Consider the following 21,667-nt stretch of genomic DNA (forward strand, 5'->3'; position numbering starts at 1 on the left):
CGCATTCATTGAAATTTGCTTCAGTCATAGCGTAAGACGCCATGCTTAGGTCATTTGTAATGGGGTTAATGTATGGATTAAATTAAACTAAATAAATAATGGAAATAACGAAGAGATGCGGAATTGTTTATTAATACGATTATCAGTTATTGTTTATGGAACTCTGATGTTATTCATTTATTTCTCTTGACTTGCATTCCATAGATTTCATTTCCGGCAACCGAGTTTTGTACGAGGTAACTATATGGTCAGATGAAACAAAAATAAACCGCTTTCCATCCGATGCAAAAGAACATTACTGCACTGAAAAAACAGTGAACCCTTTTCCATTGCAAAATGAACTAAACTGTAGTAATATTGACCATGTTTTAGCCCTTAAGATTTTTTTCAACTTGTCTAGTTTATAATTCTCTTTAATTTTAGTTCATCTATAACATTGTATTTTAGTTCATTTTTACAACACCATAAGATTTATATACCCCTATCAAGTTAAAAAGTTAGTATTATTTTGGTTTACTTGCTTATTTTTTGGGAAACCCGATAATAAAAATTGGTTGACAGTCTCTTTAAAATGTCGACGACTAAACTATTTTTAAATCAATCATTCCACAGTACAGAGAAATTAAATAATTAAAGGAACAAACATACATTAAAATTAAACTTTCTTTAAGCAAAAGTACTTTATTATAAAAACTTATGATGAAAGTTCTTAATACAATGTTTTTTGTGAATAAATATTATGACCACGTGGAACAGAGAGTAGTTCATTTGTTTGGACATTTTGACTTATCCTTTTTTATTCATCGTAGGTATTTTTTTCACATATCTTGCTGGAAAAAAATGGAAGCAATGAAAATTGTTAAAAATTAACACCATGTATTGAAATATAATTTTTTAATTCTTTATTTTAGCTTGTAACTTACTTGGGGGCATTTTATCAAATGGTGTAAGGAATTCAACTTTTCTTTGGAAAACGTATCTCATAAAATGTGTACCTGAAACAATTAGAGAAATAATGAACTATTCTATATAAACTCATAAAACTGTGTTGTTATCGATGTGAAGGGTATAATAAAATAAATATTCTAGTTGAAAGAAAGCCAAAGTTTTAATATAAAACTTTCCAATTCTCTATTAAATTGTACGCTGAGGGGAAATATAAAAAGTTGTCCAAATTTATTTGGGTTACTCTGAAATTAAATATTTATTTTTTACATTAAATAAAATTATTAAATAGGTTTCCAAAAAATCTAATGAAAAACATGATAATATGCATAAAAAACCAAATATTCTGTTAAAAGAAAGTTAAAGAATCCTTACCAATTCACTATTAAATTACAAGCAAAGGAGTACTAAAAATTTTTCCAAATTTTGAAGGGGTTATTCTGAAATTAAATATATGTTTTTACATTCAAAATATTACATTGGTTTCCAAAAAAAAAAATAATTATAGAAATACTAAAATAAGGTATTAATAACCTGTAATTTTGATGATAAAAAGGTCATAAAAACGTAAATATTCTACTTGAAAGAAAGCCAATTTTTAAAAGAAAACTTACCAATTCTCTATTTTTTTAAATTTGTTCGAGTCAATCTGGAGTTGCTCTGAAATTAAATATTGCTTTTACAATAAAGAAAAACATTAAACTGGTTTCCAAAAAAAAAAAATTAATTAACAAATAATAATAATATACATAAAAAATATTATTTTTAAAAGAACGCCATATTAAAAATATACTTACCAATTTATGACTAAACTATACGCTGAGATATAACAAAAATTTTCAAAATTCATCTGGAATTGAATATTAATTTTTTACATTGAATAATAAAAATTTCAACACACATTCAATTTCAACATATTTTCATAAATATTCTTAATAACTTTTTTCTAAACTACTCTCCAAACATTCTGCGAGTGTTAGGATGATTGATCATTGGAATGATTATTTTATGACTCCGTCTGATGTTCAGTTATGGATTAATTATAACCATGAGTAATTATTGACTCTTTTGTTATGCCAAAATATGATGTTCTGATTTTTATTACTCATTTTGGAGAATAATTTCTTAATCATTAATGATTGCGTGATGAGACTCATTAAATGATATATTCTTAATCATTTTTGTTTAAATTTGCTGATTTTCATATGAACGATGCCTAAAAGAATTATTAAAAAGTCATACATATGATTGTTTCTTTTTTCCAGTTAGTTTGAAAAAGCGATCGTCAAACAATCACCCACAGAACTCTTTAATGATTAACATATGCGACAACAACAGAGAAAGGGCTAACACTCATCAAACAAGCACACTTGTAATTAAAAAATGATTGTTTGTTGTTTGATTTTGTTGTAAAAAGAATGTAAGAAACGTGAATTTGAATCAACGCAGTACGTTATAGATTGTCAATTTTTAGGTTTGAGAAATAAAATACATATTTTTCAGTTGAATAAAATATTTTCACACTATAAGACCAACGCAAATTAATTAATTTTTTTGAGTTACAATATCGGTTGTATTATCGGAGTGCCATTTTCAACCTCAACCGCCTTAAAAGAATTCAACGTTGAGTTACAGACTAACCCTGATTTGAATGACGAGCTGGTAAGTTACAGTAGGTCACATTTCGCAAATATTTGACCAAGTGTCACGCCAAAAGACATTTCTGAGACATTTTGGTTACATACTAGGTATATATCGAAAACTTTCATAATTCGTTAATTCGAAAATGTTTCAAGAAAAATATTTGGTCAAAATTTTGTATAGTGTGACAATGTCCTTAGATTAAAATTTGTTTGATACTCAAATCGGTATACCGATAAAATATTAATAACTTTCATTTAAAAGGTTTAATAAACAAACACCAATATATGTCTCAAAAATCCAAAATATTCCATGCCTTTATATTCCCAACTATACAACTGAAGCATGCCAAACAAAACCAAGCAAAGCCAAAACATTCCTACAACAAAAACACATGTGCCTTTATTGAAAACAACACCTCATCCAGCCAAATAAACCATCCGCGAATAACAAACACACACAAAAACCACTAAATGAACAAAAATAAAAACAACCCCACGCTCATGTATACACAACATACCCAGCCCTCATTAATGCATTACTCTCACTCAAACAAACCCAGCAAAAAATATTGGAAGTTGTTCCACAAACATTTCTTTTAAAGCCCATCCCAGAATCCCCCATCGTATTTTTTTCAACTTCTGATGCAGTCCTTTTGGACAAGTCCACAAACATTTCTTCTAAAGCGCATCGTGGGATCCCCCAATGATTTTTTCCGATGCAGTCCTTTTGGACAAGTGCACAAACACTTCTCCCAAAGCGCATCTTGGGATCCCCCCAATGATTTTTTCTACTTCCGATGCAGTCCTTGTGGACAAGTTTTAGAAAGAACGAAATCAGGCTATTTTAAGTGCAAATGTTGGACAATTAAATTAAAAAAAAAATAAATAGGAAACTAATAAAAAAATTGAAAATTAACAAAAAAGTAAAAAAAAATTAAAAAAATCTTCCCTGCTGGGATTTGAAAGGATTTCCAAGGAAGTTCTATTGAGAAGGTTTTGCACATTACTAGAATTTTTAATTTTTTTTGTTGATTTTTAATGGAAAAAAATATATTTATACGAAAATATATGCCGAAAATAAAAAATAAAAAGATGCATAACATAAAAAAATATTTTTTTTGAAAAACATTTGATAAAAAAATTGCCGTTGGTGAAATTTGAACCTGCGTTTTTTATTTTTTCGTTCATACTAATAAAGAACACATCGAGAAGCAATTATAAAGTTATTCCTTGGTGTCGTATTACGATCATATCACAAACATTTGAATTAACCTTTCGACGCTTTATCTTCAATGGCGTTTGTGGCTGAGTGTGCTAAGGTGTTCCGTTATGGTGCCAGCAAACCCAGGTTCAACCCCTGGTCGGAACGAAAAAGTTTTTCAAATTGAAAAAAATAGATAATAAGAAAATAATAGTGTAATAAAACATACGGATGAAAAAAAAGTGAAACTGGTTGAAATTTTTTTTTCTCTTTTTAAATTTCTTCATTCAAATTAACTTCCATGGCACAACTTCTAAAGCAATACAAAGGATCTAAAAAGGGAGTACTTCCGTCCTATGACAAGCCCATGTAAAACTCATTGGAGATGATCCAAGTTTGCACCACTTCCGGATCACAGATTGGGGATCCAAACTACTTTTTTGGAAGCTCTTTTTTTGCTGGGAAACTCAAGTAACATCATCTTTACATTAATCACATCTCACTATGCCAATAAAGATCTCTGTACTATGCATTAGTTCATCGCATCTGCTGACAATTTACTCCAGTGCTGCCGCTAGTGAAAAATTGAGTGAAGTAGATTTTGGAAAAAAGTGGAGTAGATTGAATAAAATTGAAGTAGCATACATTTTTGAAAACAAAACAATAGAATTCATTTTATTATACCCTCCACCATAGGATGGGGGGTATATTAACTTTGTCATTCCGTTTGTAACACATCGAAATATTGCTCTAAGACCCCATAAAGTATATATATTCTGGGTCGTGGTGAAATTCTGAGCATGTCCGTCCGTCTGTTGAAATCACGCTAACTTCCGAACGACAGAAGCTATCGACTTGAAACTTGGCACAAGTAGTTGCTATTGATGTAGGTCGGATGGTATTGCAAATGAGCCATATCGGTCCACTTTTACGTATAGCCCCCATATAAACGGACCCCCAAATTTGGCTTGCGGTACTTTACATTTCACAATTTTTTTAAGGAAATTTCCATCGTATTTTGTAGGCCATTAACTAAACGATTGCTACTTAGAATTTGTAAAATTTCTTTTCGAGTAGTTAATTTTCGTTGAAGATACGAAAAATGAACAAAAATTCTGGAAAATTCTTGTAATACATTATTGTAAAACTCTTCTTAAATTTATGAGACATTTTTTTCTGTGTGGTAACCATTGGCTTTCCAAACAAAAAGTCGCTTATCCCAGCCGAAAGTACTCGATGAGAGGAGAAAATATAATATACGTGGGTTGTGAGTCGATATATGCGAATATGCTCAAAAAATAAAATTTATATGATGTCGTCATTTGAACCATACAAGAACGGACTGAAATATACTATCGAAACATGTATCTTTCAGACTCAAAAACAAAAAAAAATTGGATGATAATAGCAACCTATAGAACGGAAGTAATGGAAAAAATATTACAACGGCTAAATTTATATGTGTATTTCTGTTCTAGACTTAAGGCCTGTATTAAGTATGTATCGGGCGAACATAGTAATTTGTTTTGTTAATATTACAAGAAACCAATTTTTTGAATTGATACATCATTTCCCTTTCAAGTTATAATAAAATATGCCAAATATATTTATTCTGTTTTTACTGATTCATTTTTTTAGTTTAGCTGCCAGGGAGGATGAAATCGGCGTTTTCTTTTAATGGCCGAAAACTCCAGGTTAAGTAAGTTCATTTAGACTATTTAGTTCGTTGCGGTACCACAGGAGGTGAGCTTCGCTCTTATCTATAAGTGCTACAAGATTTATGTTCAATGACAAGGGAATCCTTTTTATAGTGGAGTCTGATCGACTTTGGTATTTGGCCGTAAGTGGGATTAAACTCATGGACCATTGTACGTATGGCGGGTATGCTAACTACAAAACAACTACATTCTGAAAATTATTAAAAATATTATTTAACATTATTATTGTTTTAATTTCACACAGAAAAAAATTTCAGGAAAATTTTTCCAATTAAAATCTTAATTGAGTTTTAAAAAATATTCAATTAAAAATTTAATTGAAACAACAAATTTTTTAATTGAAATAAAAATCAATCACACAAATTAATAGTACCAATTAATTTTTTAATTGGATCAATTAATTTTTTAATTGACTGTCAATTAATTTTTTAATTGATACTATCATTTCTGTGATTGAAGACATTTCAATTAAAAAATTAATTGGATCAATTAATTTCGTGATTGAATCAGAAAGATTTTTTTTTGTGTGCAACTTAAAACCACTAAACTACAAGAGCAGCTGAACTTTTTTTTTGGGAGATTCAGGTGTAATTCACGTTGGGTTTAGTGAATTATCCGAATTTATTGTGATGCAAATAGAGGATGCTGATGAGGAATGTGGTAATTCCGAAAAAGTTGTCCATTCAACCATATTGCAGTCTAAAGTCTAAATAAATTTGACAAAAATACTTTTCCTCTGTTGGTTAAGCTGCACTTGTAGATTAGTGAAGGCATGGTTTTAAACTGAAATTAAAAAAAAAAAAATATTTAAAATTTTAAAATTCCATACTAAAGTAAAGAGCTGACACTATGCCTAACATACATATCAAATAAAACAGAAAAAATCGAGAAAACTATATTTTCTCGATTGTTCACCAATAAACCTCTAAAAATAAATTTCTACAGTAAAAACACGAAATAAATATAAGAGTAACGGATTTGTAGTTATATGAAGAGATGAAGCACAGTGCGAGTACAGATGACTCGATTTCTAAGGGGATAATTCCAATATGTTTTACCCGTTACGGTATACGGTCCAAATTGAGTTGTTTATTACAATTACAATTGAGTCCTACTCATCTAGTAATTTTTTGATAACATATATGTTGTAATCTTATACTAGAAATGGTAACCTAGTAGCTATATTTGTTGAGTACAGTACAATTACTAAGCTCAAGTTATGAATTTTAATTTATATTTGAAAGAACTACGTCGGGCACAATTTTTAAATACGATATATTTAAGTGCAAACATGTAATATTCCTAAACTAACACTAAATGTTTGGGACACACATGAATATATTATGTTTGGGGCATGAATGTTTCATAAAAATAATATGTGTGAACAGTGTTGCCAGTATTTTCCGAGCTCTTGTCCCCAAAATGGATCGCTTTTATCCCCAAAAATCTTCAATTTAATTTAAAATTCCCCAAGAAATTTTTGGCAAGTTTTTTGAAAAAAAAAGTAAACGAATAGACTCTGCTGTAGAAAATCCGTACAAAATTAAAAAAAAAAAAAAAAACATTTTAAATAAAATAAAAATGTGCTATTTTTCTTATACCAGTTTGCGAGTTACAAAAAGATGAAGATTTCAAAACACAAAACCAGGAGACGGGTGCTCAAAATATCATCCGATACCAACCCCCTATGAGAGTTAATTATTGGTATAAAGAGTCATCTTATGCAAATCCTCGCTCGAGAAATAAAAATGGGAGTTCGGTCAACATATAGTCCACTCTCTGTATGTGAGGGATATGGGATACATTTTCAAAATCAGTGATGTACGCATATGAGTCCTTACGAAATAATTTCACAATAGTAAAAAATTTCTTACACAGAAAAAAAAGTGTCTCGTAAATTTAAGAAGATTTTTACAATAATTTATTACACGAATTTTCCAGAATTTTAGTTCATATTTCGTATCTTCAACGAAAATTAACTACTCGAAAGGAAATTTTACAAATTCTAAGTAGCAATCGTTTAGTTCATGGCCTACAAAATACGATGGAAATTTCCTTAAAAAATTTCTTAACTGGTAGTTAAAAATTCGTTTGTTATGCTATAAAACTACTTGTGAAATGTAAAGTATTTTCTAAATAAGTGCAATTTACTATAAGATTTTTTTGTATGAGAAAATACTTTTTTAAGAAAAATGAACTTGAAAGTGGATAGCAATTTCTTACTGACAATTCCTATAGTTAATAATTGTTGGTAAAAAATTACCCAATGAAATATTTTTAGTTCACATGTAATTAAATTTATAGACATTTTCGTCAAAAATGGTGGATAACATTTCATGAAAATTTTGCAAATTTTAAGTTAAACGTTTCATCGTTCATAAACTGGTGTGCCTTTACGAATATTATTCTCAGAGTAAATTGTCAGCAGATACGATGAACTAATGCATAGTACAGAGATCTTTATCGGCATAGTGGAATGTGATTAATGTAAAGATGATGTTACTTGAGTTTTGTTGTGTATACATGAGCGTGGGGTTGTTTTTATTTTGGTTCATTTAGTGGTTTGTGTGTGTGTTTGTTATTCTTGGATGGTTTATTGGCTGGATGAGGTGTTGTTTTCAATAAAGGCACATGTGTTTTTGTTGTTGTAGGAATGCTTTGGCTTTGCTTGGTTTTGTTTGGCATGCTTCAGTTGTATAGTTGGCGTTGGCGTGGGCTGTTGCATCTTTTAATATGCAACAAGGGAATATAAAGGCATGGAATATTTTGGAATTTTGAGACATATATTGGTGTTTGTTTATTAAACATTTTAAATGAAAGTTATTAATATTTTATCGGTAGTTTCGAGAAAAGTTATTAAGAATATTTTGGAAAATATGTTGAAATTGAAAGTGTATTGAAATTTTTATTATTCAATGTAAAAAATTAATATTCAATTCCATGATAAATTTGGACAATTTTTGTTATATCTCAGCGTATAGTTTAGCCATAAATTGGTAAGTATTGTTTTTTTAATATGGCTTTCTTTTAAAAATAATATTTTGTATGTATATTATTATTTGTTAATTATTTTTTTTTTTGGAAACCAGTTTAATGTTTTTCTTTGTTGTAAAAGCAATATTTAATTTCAGAGCAACTCCAGATGGGTTCGAAAATAGAGAATTGGTAAGTTTTCTTTTAAAATTTGGCTTTCTTTCAACTAGAATATTTACATTTTTATGACCTTTTTATCATCAAAATTATAGGTTTTTAATACCTTATTTTAGTATTTCTTTAATCAATTTTTTGGAAACCAATGTAATATTTCAATGTAAAAAAACAAATATTTAATTTCAGAATAACCCCTTAAAAATTTGAAAAAATTTTGGTACTCCTTTGCTTGTAATTTAATAGTGAATTGGTAAGGATTTTTTAACTTTCTTTTAACCAGAATATTTGTGTTTTTTATGCATAATATTATTTTTTTTATTCGATTTTTTGGAAACCTATTTAATAATTTTATTTAATGTAAAAAATAAATATTTAATTTCAGAATAGCCCAAATAAATTTGGACAACTTTTTATATTTCCCCTCAGCGTACAATTTAATAGAGAATTGGTAAGTTTTATATTAAAACTCTGGCTTTCTTTCAACTAGAATATTTATTTTATTATATCCTTCACATCGATAACAACACAGTTTTATGAGTTTATATAGAATACTTCATTATTTCCTAATTGTTTCAGGTACCAATTTTATGAGATACGTTTTCCAAAGAAAAGTTGAATTCCTTACACCATTCGATAAAATGCCCCCAAATATGGTAAGTTACAAGCTAAAATGAAGAATTAAAATTATATTTCATTACATGGTGTTAATTTTTAACAATTTTCATTATTGTTTCCATTTTTTTCCAGCAAGATATGTGAAAAAATTACCTACGATGAATAAAAAAAGGATAAGTCAAAATGTCCAAACAGCGGGTTCAAATGAACTACTCTCTGTTCCACGTGGTCATAATTTTTATTCACAAAAACATTGTATTAAGAACTTTCATCATAAGTTTTTATAATAAAATACTTTTGCTTAAAGAAAGTTTAATTTTAATGTATGAAAATTTTCATAATAGTAAAACGGTTTGTTGTTCCTTTAATTATTTAATTTCTCTGTACTGTGGAATGATTGATTTAAAAATAGTTTAGTCGTCGACATTTTAAAGAGACTGTTAACCAATTTTTATTATCGGGTTTCCCACAAAATAAGCAAGTAAAACAAAATAATACTGACTTTTTAACTTGGTAGGGGTATATAAATCTCATGGTGTTGTAAAAATGAACTAAACTACAATGTTATAGATGAACTAAAATTTAAGAAAATTATAAACTAGACAAGTTGAAAAAAATCTTAAGGGCTAAATCATGGTCAATATTACTACAGTTTAGTTCATTTTGCAATGGAAAAGGGTTCACTGTTTTTTCAGTGTGATAAGGCAAAAAATTTGATATAGTTAAGTCTAAATATTATTTAATTTGAATATTAGAATGAGTATTCGGAGTAAAGAGAATACACATTCGGAACTAAGAGAATATACATTTGAAAAAAAAAAACAGCATATGTTTTCGCCTTCAGAGCAGCATTTGATGTATGTGTGGATATGTGTTTTGTTTATCATTTTGGCATTATGGGTACAATCTTTTTTTTGGTTCGTTAAAAGAAATCGGAACGTACGAGGAGTAAGTCAAAATTCAGGCAAAGGAAATTAAAAAAACGGTGGAAAAAAAGGGCACTATAATCTTTTTAGAGTTGGAACAGTAAAATGAAAAATGGGAAATAGTGAAAAATTCAACAGTAAAATGTATAAAAACAAATTTTAGCTCCTATTTATTAATAAGTAGTCCAAGAGGAGTTGACGGCTACCTTCAAATATAAAAGCGGGCACTAAGTTCGAGTTTTGCAGCTAAGACAATTTATAAAGTTTATTTTCTTTAAAATGAATTATTAAAGAAAAGTAAAAGGCAAAACAGGATTATTTTAGAGCGATAATGCCAACTTAATCCGGCCTTAAAGGTAAAAATTAAATTAAGTACAAAACACGATAAGTTTTAAATGCATTTAAAATGGTGTTAAATGCTAGTAAAAAACTGTTCACGCCTAAATAAATTTATGTGTGTATTATAAAATTATTTATGTATGTTTATTCTTCATTTTTTTCACGTTCTTCTTAGAGTTTTTGAATCCCTTCCAAAATATCAAACTTTTATACCAAAAACAGTTTTTTGTAACAAAATTAAAAAAATAATATTTTATCCAAAAGCTCAGTCCATTTCGTTTATATCAAGCACTTTTTCAGACTGTAAATTGAATAACCCACATTTCGAAGTTGCATTATAAAAATTTAATATAGTATAAATATAAATATGTAAATTAAAAATAAAAATAAAAAAATAGGTGTTCGGTCGGAGCAGGGATCGAACCCACGACCCTTTGCATGCAAGGCAGACATGCTAACCACTGTTCCACGTGGCTAAAAAATGTATGCTTCTGTTAAATAATGTTATGTTTGCATGGGCTCGTGGGCGCTGCAAACTATGCTATATAAATGTAACTTATAACGATAATTTTCTACTGGTGACTATAACAGCTACGTAGCCAGTGGATAGTATGTTGGCTTACAAACTGGGTGATCCTCGGTTCAATTCTCTGTCCGGACGAAAGGTAAAATTTAAAAAATTTATAAAATTGAATTTCTTCAACATTAATTGCATTACAGAAAAAGGTACCACGAACTAAAAAATTTCGTGGAAGTGAAAATTATGTGAGGGAATGAGCACAATCTTTTTTGGGGAAACTTCTTCCAAGCATATATTTTTGGGCTCAAAATGCTTCCAAACATATAATATGTTCACATAAAACAAACATAATAATGTTTCGGCAGTATCCAATAATGTATGTGCTTCCTGCAAAATATGTTTGGAACATATGTTAGAGTGCGATTTTTTTGAGGGTGTGCATAAGCAGGCGTGTATAGATTTGTATCTGGTGTTTTCTTCAATTCCTCAAGCTCCTTAATCTTCCTTCTCCATACACCCAAAGAAAATATACTTTTCTCTGGAAAGAAATTCGTACACTGTTAGAAAAATATGTTTTTCATATGTTCCGATATAAACAAAATGTGTTTCGGGCACAATTTTTAAACACAATATATTTAAGTGCAAACATGTAATGTTCCTAAACTAACACAAAATGTTTGGGACACATATGTTAATATGTTAGAATATATTATGTTTGGGGCATGAATGTTTCATAAAAATAATATGCGTGAATGTAAACATATATAAATTTACAAATTTCGAGTAAACATATATATGTTGTGGTACTTTATTCAGAGAGCGACATAGAGAGAGAGAGAGAGAGAGAGAGAGTTAGTATAGAGAAAGAAATAGAGATGGAAACCGGGAGGGTTAAATAAAAAGATATCAACATAACATATCGAGAGAAGGAACTGAGAGCAACGTCTGTGAAACCGCTTGTATTTGGTATGCTTAAGTCTAAATATTATTTAATTTGAATAGTAGATTGAGTATTCGGAATAAAGAGAATAGACATTCGGAACCAAGAAAATAGACATTTGAAAAAAAAACAACATATTTGTATTACAGAAAAAGATGCGAAGAACTCAAAAATTTCGTGGAAGTTAAAAATATGTGGGGGAATGAACACAATCTTCTTTGGGGAATTCTTCCAAGCATATACTATTTTTCGACTCAAAATGCTTCCAAACATATAATATGCTCACATAAAACAAACATATTAATGTTTCGGCGGTATCCAATAATATAGGTGCTTCCTGCAAAATATGTTTGGAACATATGTTAGAGAAACGATTTTTTTGAGGGTGTATAAAGTATGTTCGTTTAGAGCAAATTAAACTGAATTTATTATAAGCTATTCAACGATTGTCTTTAAAACTTTTAATTTAATTGAAAGAAAAATATTTAGCGCCAAAAGAAAACTTTGCTTATCTAAAATTTCGTTCATCAGAAATGAAAACTTTCTTTCAGTGTATAGCTAGTATAATAATTCTATATAGCAAAAAATTCAATTTGCAAAATTATTTTTCGATTTTTTAAGAATAAAATGGGATAAATTTGGAAGAACACTGTAACAAAATAACGACCTTTGGTACATACGTTCTTGCAACGTTACACATATTTATTAGAAACTCTATCTAAATCTGAATAACATACACGAATACACATATGGGACTAAAAGAACCGAAGGAATTGAGGCCTTTGATTGGCATCATAACAGGACATAACACACTTGGGAAACTCATGGTAAGAATAGGCCTTAAAGATGATGACATCTGTAGATGGTGTCTGGACCCGGAAGTTAGGAAGACTCGTACCACTTACTGTGTCAGTTTCCAGCATTATCCTTTAGAAGAAACAAGATACTGGGCTCCTTTTTCTTTCAGGCTCTCATTGATCTGCGGGAGTGCAGCTTAAGGAACATACATACCTTCATCAGGGCCTCTGGCTGCACGCTCACAAAAAATCGCTTCTGTAACATATACTCCCAAACATATTTTGCTTCAAGCATATATATTTTTGGGTATTGCCTAAACATTTATATGTTTGATCTCTTCCAATATATAATATATTTGAAAGCATATTGGTCTAAACAATATATGTTTGGGTAGTCTAAGTTCCAAACATTTTGTATTTTTGCATCCAAATTCAATAATATTGTCTTCCAAAAAACAATATGTTATTATGTGAACATATAATATGTTTGGAAGCATTTTGCACCCAAAAATATTATATGCTTAACAAAAATTCTCCCAAACAATATTGTGCTCAAAATTTTATTTATTTATTTATATATTTACAATCATAATGAATTATGAAAATAAACAGGTAATATAGGTGCTAACAACATAGGTTTTCGACCTGAATGCTCAAAATTTTGTTTCTGCCCAATTGTATATTCCCCGACATCTTTCTCACTTCCACGAGATTTTTTAGTTCTTAGCACCTTTTTCTGTAATACAAACATTGTAGAAGAAATTATTCAATTGTATGATTTTTTTATTTTAATTTTACCTTTTGCCGGACCGGGATTCGAACAGCGGACCACACAGTTTGTAAGGATCAAAGAAGTAGCTGATCAATTGCCCAAGGAAAAATAAAATGTTAATTTTGTAATAACAAGCAACAACCACCAACTTAATTCAATATCGCTCCCTGTTAAATAGCGCTCCAAGCTACTAAACACATATATGTTTATAGGCAATTTCTAAATTAATATATGTTTGCATCCAAGCATATTATATTTACAAACATTTTATGTCCCAAACATAATATGTTCTAACATATTAACATATATGTCCCAAACATGTTATGCTAGTTTATGAACATTATATGCTTGCACTCAAAAATATTGTGTTTAAAAATTTGTGTTCCAAACATATAATGTTTATAGCCAAACATATGAAAAACAGTCTTTTTCATCCGTGTGGTTATTCTAAGATTTCTTTTAACCCTTATACTACGTTGGGGTCATTTGATGACCCATGTCGTATTTTTCATCACCGCATTTCTTACTGTTCGAATATAATTAAAAATGTCTATCACTCAGTGCATGAATTGGTGACATATGCTGAATTCATGCTGAGTAGTTAGAACTTTTAATTATAATCCAACAGTAAAAAATTCGGTGAAAAATACGACCTAATACCCAACGTAGTATAAGGGTTAAAGAAGACGGACAAGTGGAAGTTCTGAGACTATTTCACTATTTTCAGGGGACCTTATCGAAAGGAAGAAGCTGGGAAGATTACATCGAGGAATCACAATGGACCTATATTGGTCTAAGTGGACATCAATTCAACACAACATTAAAAAGTCATCCGAAAATCATCATTTACTTTCAAGCCTACCGAGTATTTTGGGCAGTTTATTTTTACTTTATTAAGTGTATACATTCAATCATTTTGGGCCATTCATCAATTTTGATTAGGAAGTGTAATCATGAACTTGACTTTTGTTGAGATAAGTTAACAAATTGTCATTTTATGCAGATTTTATGATGATGTTAATATTTTACCAGAAGCTCAAACAACCAACTAGTTTTTAAATGATAAAGAAGTATTGGTTTTGAGATGACAGCAGTTTGCAGTCCAGTGGCTGACTACACAAATGATTACAATAAATCACTCGACGAACATCAATTTGAAATGAAGATCACCGACGAAATCAAAGATGAAATGAAAAAAATGTCGAATACCATCCAACAAATTACACGGAGCAGTACTCCAATACTAAAAGGCTTTTCTACAATCGACGATGGAAACCAACGATTGGATACAATTGTGTTTTCGAAGAAAATTATTCTCGACCATCAGTTTGGGTTGAAAGAAAAACACTCGAGTAGACATTTGGCAAAACTCTTCTTAGACATTACAGAAGACTTCGATCAAAAAAACCATGTCTGACTTATTCGAAAATTTAATATAAAACAATTCTATCATACTTTGAATATAGATATTTTAGAGTGAGCCACAAATAACATCTGACATGCCTCAGCCGGAGAACTATACATACACGACCTTCCGATTACAGATAACAGTTTCATCGGCACCATTTTGGATAACGCCGTCATCATATCGAGTGGAGCAGACACTTATATAAGTGGACAACATATTCGTACTTATAACTAAATGGTAATAAGTTACCCTCAGATATTTCAGGCTCACTTAGACTATTCAGTCAATTGTGATGCCACATTTAGATGTATCTCCCATATATGTGATGCAACATTTAAATGTATCTCCCATATATATGTAGCGACCATAGTGGCCATAGTGACAAGGTAACCTTCTGTGGTATCAACCAAACCTGCAAAATAATATCCAACTTTGTTCAGATTTAGATATAGCTCCCATATACAAATATGGATCGCTCGATTTTCCCAAATTTGGCCATAATACTCTTATTCACTAACCAATGTTACTCAAATTTCAATTTGTGATATATTGACCCACCGTATTTAGACTTACATGTAGCTCTTACATAAATATATTACCCGATTGTGTCAAATATATCTACATTAGACCCTATTCTTTGAGCGATTTCGTCTTTTTTAATAACAGGCTAAAGGTTAAAGTGGCAGCCCGATTTGGTTCAGGCTCACTTAGACTATTCAGTGCATTGTGATTGATTCAATATTAGTGGCCTACTAACCAATTTTGTTGGTGTAAAATCCAGTATAGCTCCTAATATCAAGGTTTTGTGTTCAGATTGATATAAGACTACATTACACCTCCTTAAATAAGAAAATAAGTTTTTCCCGAAACCTATTTCGATGATCCCCCTCAAATGCTTATGTTTACTAATTCGGTAGGGGTGGTTTAGGGTATGATATAATCGGACCCGCCCGACTTTCTACTTTTTTTACTTGTTATATTTATAATTTTGATCAAATGGAGAAAATTTATCAAAATTAAACATTTTTTTTCTAGTGTTTAGCAAAATTTCTTATTTTGAAGGAAAAAATTGGATTTACAAAATGTCTTAAGTTCACGACAGACACATTTTAAGGAAAATTTACTCATTTCAGAAGTTTATGAACGTAATTTAAGTAAACTTCATCTATTTTAGGAAAATGGGAACTATTTAATAAAATTGTGTATTTCTTTTGTCTACAACTTGTTTCCTATTTTTAGATCACGACAGTGAAGTAGGCGATAAATATCTACTTAAAATGAAGAATATTTTCGTTCACTTTTTTCTGAGGGCATAAAACAAACTTTCACTAATTTAAAACAAAAACTATTTAATATACTTTTGTTGTATTTTTAAAATCATACAGGCACAGAAAAAACATATTTGAACAGGGTTGTCGCATACATGTAATGCTTAACTAGAGCACGTAATTGTCGCGAAAATCATGTATTTTGTTTGTGATAAGCATAAATGCTTATGTTGGCAATAAGTATTTAAATTGTTCTCAAATGGCGCAAACATGTTATATTATTTAAATGATAGAATTTGAGACCATAGCATGGTCGGGAAAATCATGTACCTGACGATTAAATTTTTCGACATCTTTGCATGGAAAAAGTATTTTATAGGTTGCGTAGCCACCGTGGTACAATGGTTAGCATGCCAGCCTTGCATACACAAGGTCGTGGGTTCGATTCCTGCTTCGACCGAACACCAAAAAGTTTTTAGCTGTGAATTATCCCACCTCAGTAATGCTGGTGACATTTCCGAGAGTTTCAAAGCTTCAAAGCTTAACTAAACAGTATTACAAATGCTGACATCACACTGAAATCACAAAAATAAGTAAATAGTTTTCGACAAATTCAAGAAAATTTATTGGACATAATTAATTTTTTTCAGTTGCTAAAGAAAATTGTGTAGTTAAAAATCAAAAAATGTCTTTAGTGCCATACGAAGTTCAAGCTGTTCGTATTTGTAGTAAAATTTGCAAATTTAAAGAAATTATGAACTATTTTGTGGGAAGAACAAATTTAGTAAATCTTTATGTTTCATTTGTTTATAATTTTTCCCGTGTTTTAGTTCATTTAACTAACGAACACAAAAAAATTATTACACACAAACATTATCACCAACATTTTTCAATTTAACACTTAATTGAATTTGGAAGCGGATTCAATTAATATGTTAATTGATTCAATTAATTATTTAATCAAATCCGAGTAAAAACCAATTAAAAAAATGATTGATATTTGTTACGTTTCCAATTAAAATATTAATTGATTCAATCAATTCGGAAGTAATTTTCAATTAAAAACGTGATTGAAAATTTTTCCGTTACCAATTACATATGTGATTGATCCAATCACCTTTGTGATTGATATTGAATAGTTTTGAGCTATGGAAAGAGCGAAAAGAGAACAAGAGAATGGGTATTTATCCAACAACCAGGGCTGCCAATATAATTTCAAAAAAAATCGTCACTTTTTTCGATAAAAATCTTCATAATCGGCACTTGCATTTCAAAAATCGTCAAAAAATCGGCAATATAAATAATATTAAAATTAAACAATTTTTTGGAAAAAAATAAAAGTATTTATTTCACATATAAAACAGAAAATTAATGTACACAACTATGCATTTCAATTAAATAAAATGTAAAGAAATCAGTTTTGTATGCAAATAACATTAACGCCCATTTTCTTGTAGCTCCGTTAGGCTTTAACTGCCAGTTAATAGAAATTAAATTGCAAATATCTTCTCTCCGGTTAACTTTAACTGAAAAAATTTCAGCAGTTAAATTTCTAAATATATATTAAATTTCTATATATATACGCAAGACGACAGATATATCCATGGTACGGTTTAAAAGTTCGTTAACTAACGGAGCACTAACGGAGTTTCATGAAAATGGGGGTAACATAAAAATAATTTTCTAGTTAAACAAAAATATTTCATAATTTTTGTATAAAAAATCTATTTTCCTAAAATATTGTTATTAATTGAGTAACATTTTTATTCAAAAATTAAATATTTTGAAACTCAAGAAAAAGTCCCGTGTTTTCAAAAATATGTGATTTTTTATGGTATTTCCGATAGATATGTCTATATGTGGTTATTTGTTTATACTGTACTAGAATTTTATAATAACCCAGCAAAAAATTTGGAAGTTCTTCCAAAGGCACAACTTTAAAAGCAATTTCAGGAGATGCACTCCCAATGATGTTCTTTATTTTAACTACCCAGGAAGTTCTTTTAATTCAGTTTTTTATAACTTGGGTTTTTCATACTTTTAACGGGTAATTTTAACTTGTTTTGTTTCAAGTAGGTTAAAAACAGAGTAAGAATTCATAAAATGGGACAAATCATTTAAATTTTGTAAAAAAAATGCTAAATCCAATATGGAAAAAATGTGAATTTTTGAAAATATTTGAGGTCACACGTTTCCGACAAGCGTTAGAATCCATTAAAAATTATAAAATATTATATTTCATGTTAGCCTGATACCAAAGCAGGCAATTAACGTCCAAATGCATTATATCTAATTTTACAATAATTAATCGAGCTTTATGGATAGATTTAGATTAAGAAACACGATTAATAGAGTCACTGAAAAGAAAACGCCAGATACAAATCTATACACGCCTGGACTGTACATGTTTCGATTCGGGCGAATGAATCTTTCCACAGCCTTTAGTATAGATCTGGCTGGGAGAGATAACTCACTTTTTGTGCTCTTTATGCTAATTTCTTATGGAGAAAACATTTGGGAATTTTCCTCTTACAAATTGAATCATCTTTTCTCCCACTGTACATAATCTTTTCATATAACTACAAGTCCCTTAATCTTATTTTTATTTCGTTTTGTTACACAATAATGCAACAACACGAAATTTATTTTAAGAAAGATAATTTGTTTGAATTCACCTAAGTGGTGAACAATCGAACAATGCTTTTTATCTCTCCCAGCCAGATCTATACTAAAGGCTGTGGAAAGATTCATTCGCCCGAATCGAAACATGTACAGTCCAGGCGTGTATAGATTTGTATCTGGCGTTTTCTTTTCAATGACTCTATTAATCATGTTCCTTAATATAAATCTGTCCATAAAGCTCGATTAATAATTGTAAAAAAAAATATATATAAATTATTTATTTGACAAAATATCACAGAATTTTTTAATTTCCCTCCAAAACATTGAATTCGGATCACACCTAAAGAAGTGATGTAAATTCAGTGCAACGGCTGTTGAAATGGAGGACTTCCGTCCTATGACAAGCCCATGTTAAATTCATCGCTTCTGCGTCAATTTTGCATTACCATGTTCCTTTAACTGGGACGAATACCATAACATTTTAGATCGTGGCCCTTGTCTTTCAATTCAAATAAAATTCTTTTTATCAATATAATACCATTTTAGATGATATTTCTTAGAACTATGTTCACTGAGCCAACATGGTTGCCAGTGAAAGTTAACTCCTATCATATTATTTTGCTCTTCGACAATCATGTTTCTTCTCTGAGTGTAGACACAGAGATTTTTTTAAGTGAGTGTGTTTCGTAAATTTTGAAATGATGGAATAGTTGGTAGTAAGAGTCGAAAACTTTTTTTCTATGCTAAGTCTTATTCATACACTAAAAAAAGCATGCCCTGTTCCAAAGGTTTTGTCTTTACACTAATGATTTTGGTAGGGAGCCACCGTGGTGCAATGGTTAGCATGCCCGCCTTGCATATAGAAGGTCGTGGGTTCGATTCCTGCTTCGATCGAACACCAAAATGTTTTTCAGCGGTGGATTGTCCCACCCCAGTAATGCTGGTGACATTTCTGAGGGTTTCAAAGCTTCTCTAAGTGGTTTCACTGCAATGTGGAATGCCGTTCGGTTTCGGCTATAAACAGGAGTTCCCTTGTCATTGAGCTTAACATGGAATCGGCCAGCACTCAGTGATAAGTTCAGCAATGTGGTATCACAATGAACTGAATAGTCTAAGTGAGCCTGATACATCGGGCTGCCACCTAACCTAACCTATCACAATGGACTGAATAGTCTAAGTGAGCCTGAATCTTAATCGGGCTGCCACTTTAACCTAACCTTAACCTAACCTAACCTATGATTTTGGTATTGATTCCGAACCAATTCAAGCATGGATACATTTAAGACACAATTCTATTTTAAATTTGAGTTTCGTTTACTTAAAGAAGGAAAAAAATTAAAAGGTTAAGGAAAAATTTGAATTTATTCATTTTGTCTTTCATGTGCTATCAAAGTCCTTTAAAAACGTGTTAAAGACAACTTAAATTTCCAAATTCAGACTCATGTTCAACCAGTTTCAATTAGTTATCACTGTAATTGTTGTTGACTAAAAACCAACAACGATCACACAGTGTGATCGTTCACCAATCAGGTGTAATTAGCAATGCCTCTAAAAATAGATTTCGATTTGTTGTTGCAGTAATGTAGTAACAAACCGAAATCGAAAAATTAGATTAGGGGATTGTTGCTATATGAAAATATGATGTACTGTGGTGGTGAAAAAATGACTCAACTTGAAAGAAATGATTCTCGTACACACAAAAAAAATTTTTCTGATTCAATCACGAAATTAATTGATCCAATTAATTTTTAATTGAAATGTCTTCAATCACAGAAATGATAGTATCAATTAAAAATTAATTGAAGGTCAATTAAAAAGTTAATTGATCCAATTCAAAAGTTAATTGATACTATTATTTTTGTGATTGATTTTTGTTTCAATTAAAAAATTTGTTGACTCAATTAAATATTTAATTGAATATTTTTTAAAACTCAATTAAAATTTTAATTGGAAAAATGTTCGTGAAATTTTTTTGTGTGTATGTAATTTTCATAGGAAATTAACATATAAAACCCAAATCGAATAATCTCACCCAGCTTACTACACACAAAAAAATATTTTTTGTCAAAAATCACAAAATTAATTGATACAATTAATTTTTAATTGAAATGCCTTCAATCACAGAAATGATAGTATCAATTAAAAAATTAATTGGCCCAATTAAATGATATTATTAATTTTTGTGATTGACTTTTTTGTTTCAATTAAAAACTAAAAAAATTTTGAATCAATTAAATTTTTAATTGAATATTTTTTAAAACTAAATTATGAGTTTAATAGGAAAATTTTCGTTGTTGTTGTTTTTTTCGTGAAATCTTTTTCTGTGTACAGGCTATGTGTATTAGCCAACACTGCAACATATGTATAGTCAGGCTTGTACGATACAAGCCTGACTATACATAATAATAATACAAATTCCTTAATCTTCATGTCAAATTAGATCGTATTAGAATTCTAAAAATGTGTGAAGTAATTGATTTGGACAAAATACCAGCCTGCGTTGATATCAGGCTAACATCAAAGTATAAAGACAAATTCATTAATTTAAAAAAAAAAAATCGAAATTATTAAAACTTAGCCAAACAAAATTTTCATTCATATAACGATACCAATTTTTAAATCGAATCACTTAATTATAAGGACAAATTGACGTTATTGGAAAGTTTATCGAAATCAAAATTCGCATTCGTGAATAACAATTTCTTCATTATTTGCAAATTCTTGCTCCCCGAGAAGAAATCAGTGTTAGTAAAATTCAACAACTTACCTTAGTTACGTCCATTTTCATGTAGTTCCGTTAGGC

General features: G+C 29.9%; 1 protein-coding gene and 1 long non-coding RNA gene across 2 annotated transcripts in view; one reads left to right on the top strand and one right to left on the bottom strand.

Annotated features, from left to right (window-relative positions):
* LOC142229105 (acidic phospholipase A2 PA4-like) overlaps positions 1-21,667 on the bottom strand; it is a 131,330-nt gene that overhangs the window by 25,300 nt on the left and 84,363 nt on the right. The window lies entirely within an intron of this gene.
* LOC142231837 (uncharacterized) lies at positions 8,596-9,717 on the top strand. Its single transcript, XR_012720937.1, has 4 exons — positions 8,596-8,672; positions 9,040-9,105; positions 9,234-9,310; positions 9,405-9,717. It is a non-coding gene; the product is annotated as an uncharacterized LOC142231837 (long non-coding RNA).

Source organism: Haematobia irritans, chromosome 3, assembly GCF_050003625.1.
Source record: "Haematobia irritans isolate KBUSLIRL chromosome 3, ASM5000362v1, whole genome shotgun sequence".
NCBI lineage: Eukaryota > Metazoa > Arthropoda > Insecta > Diptera > Muscidae > Haematobia > Haematobia irritans.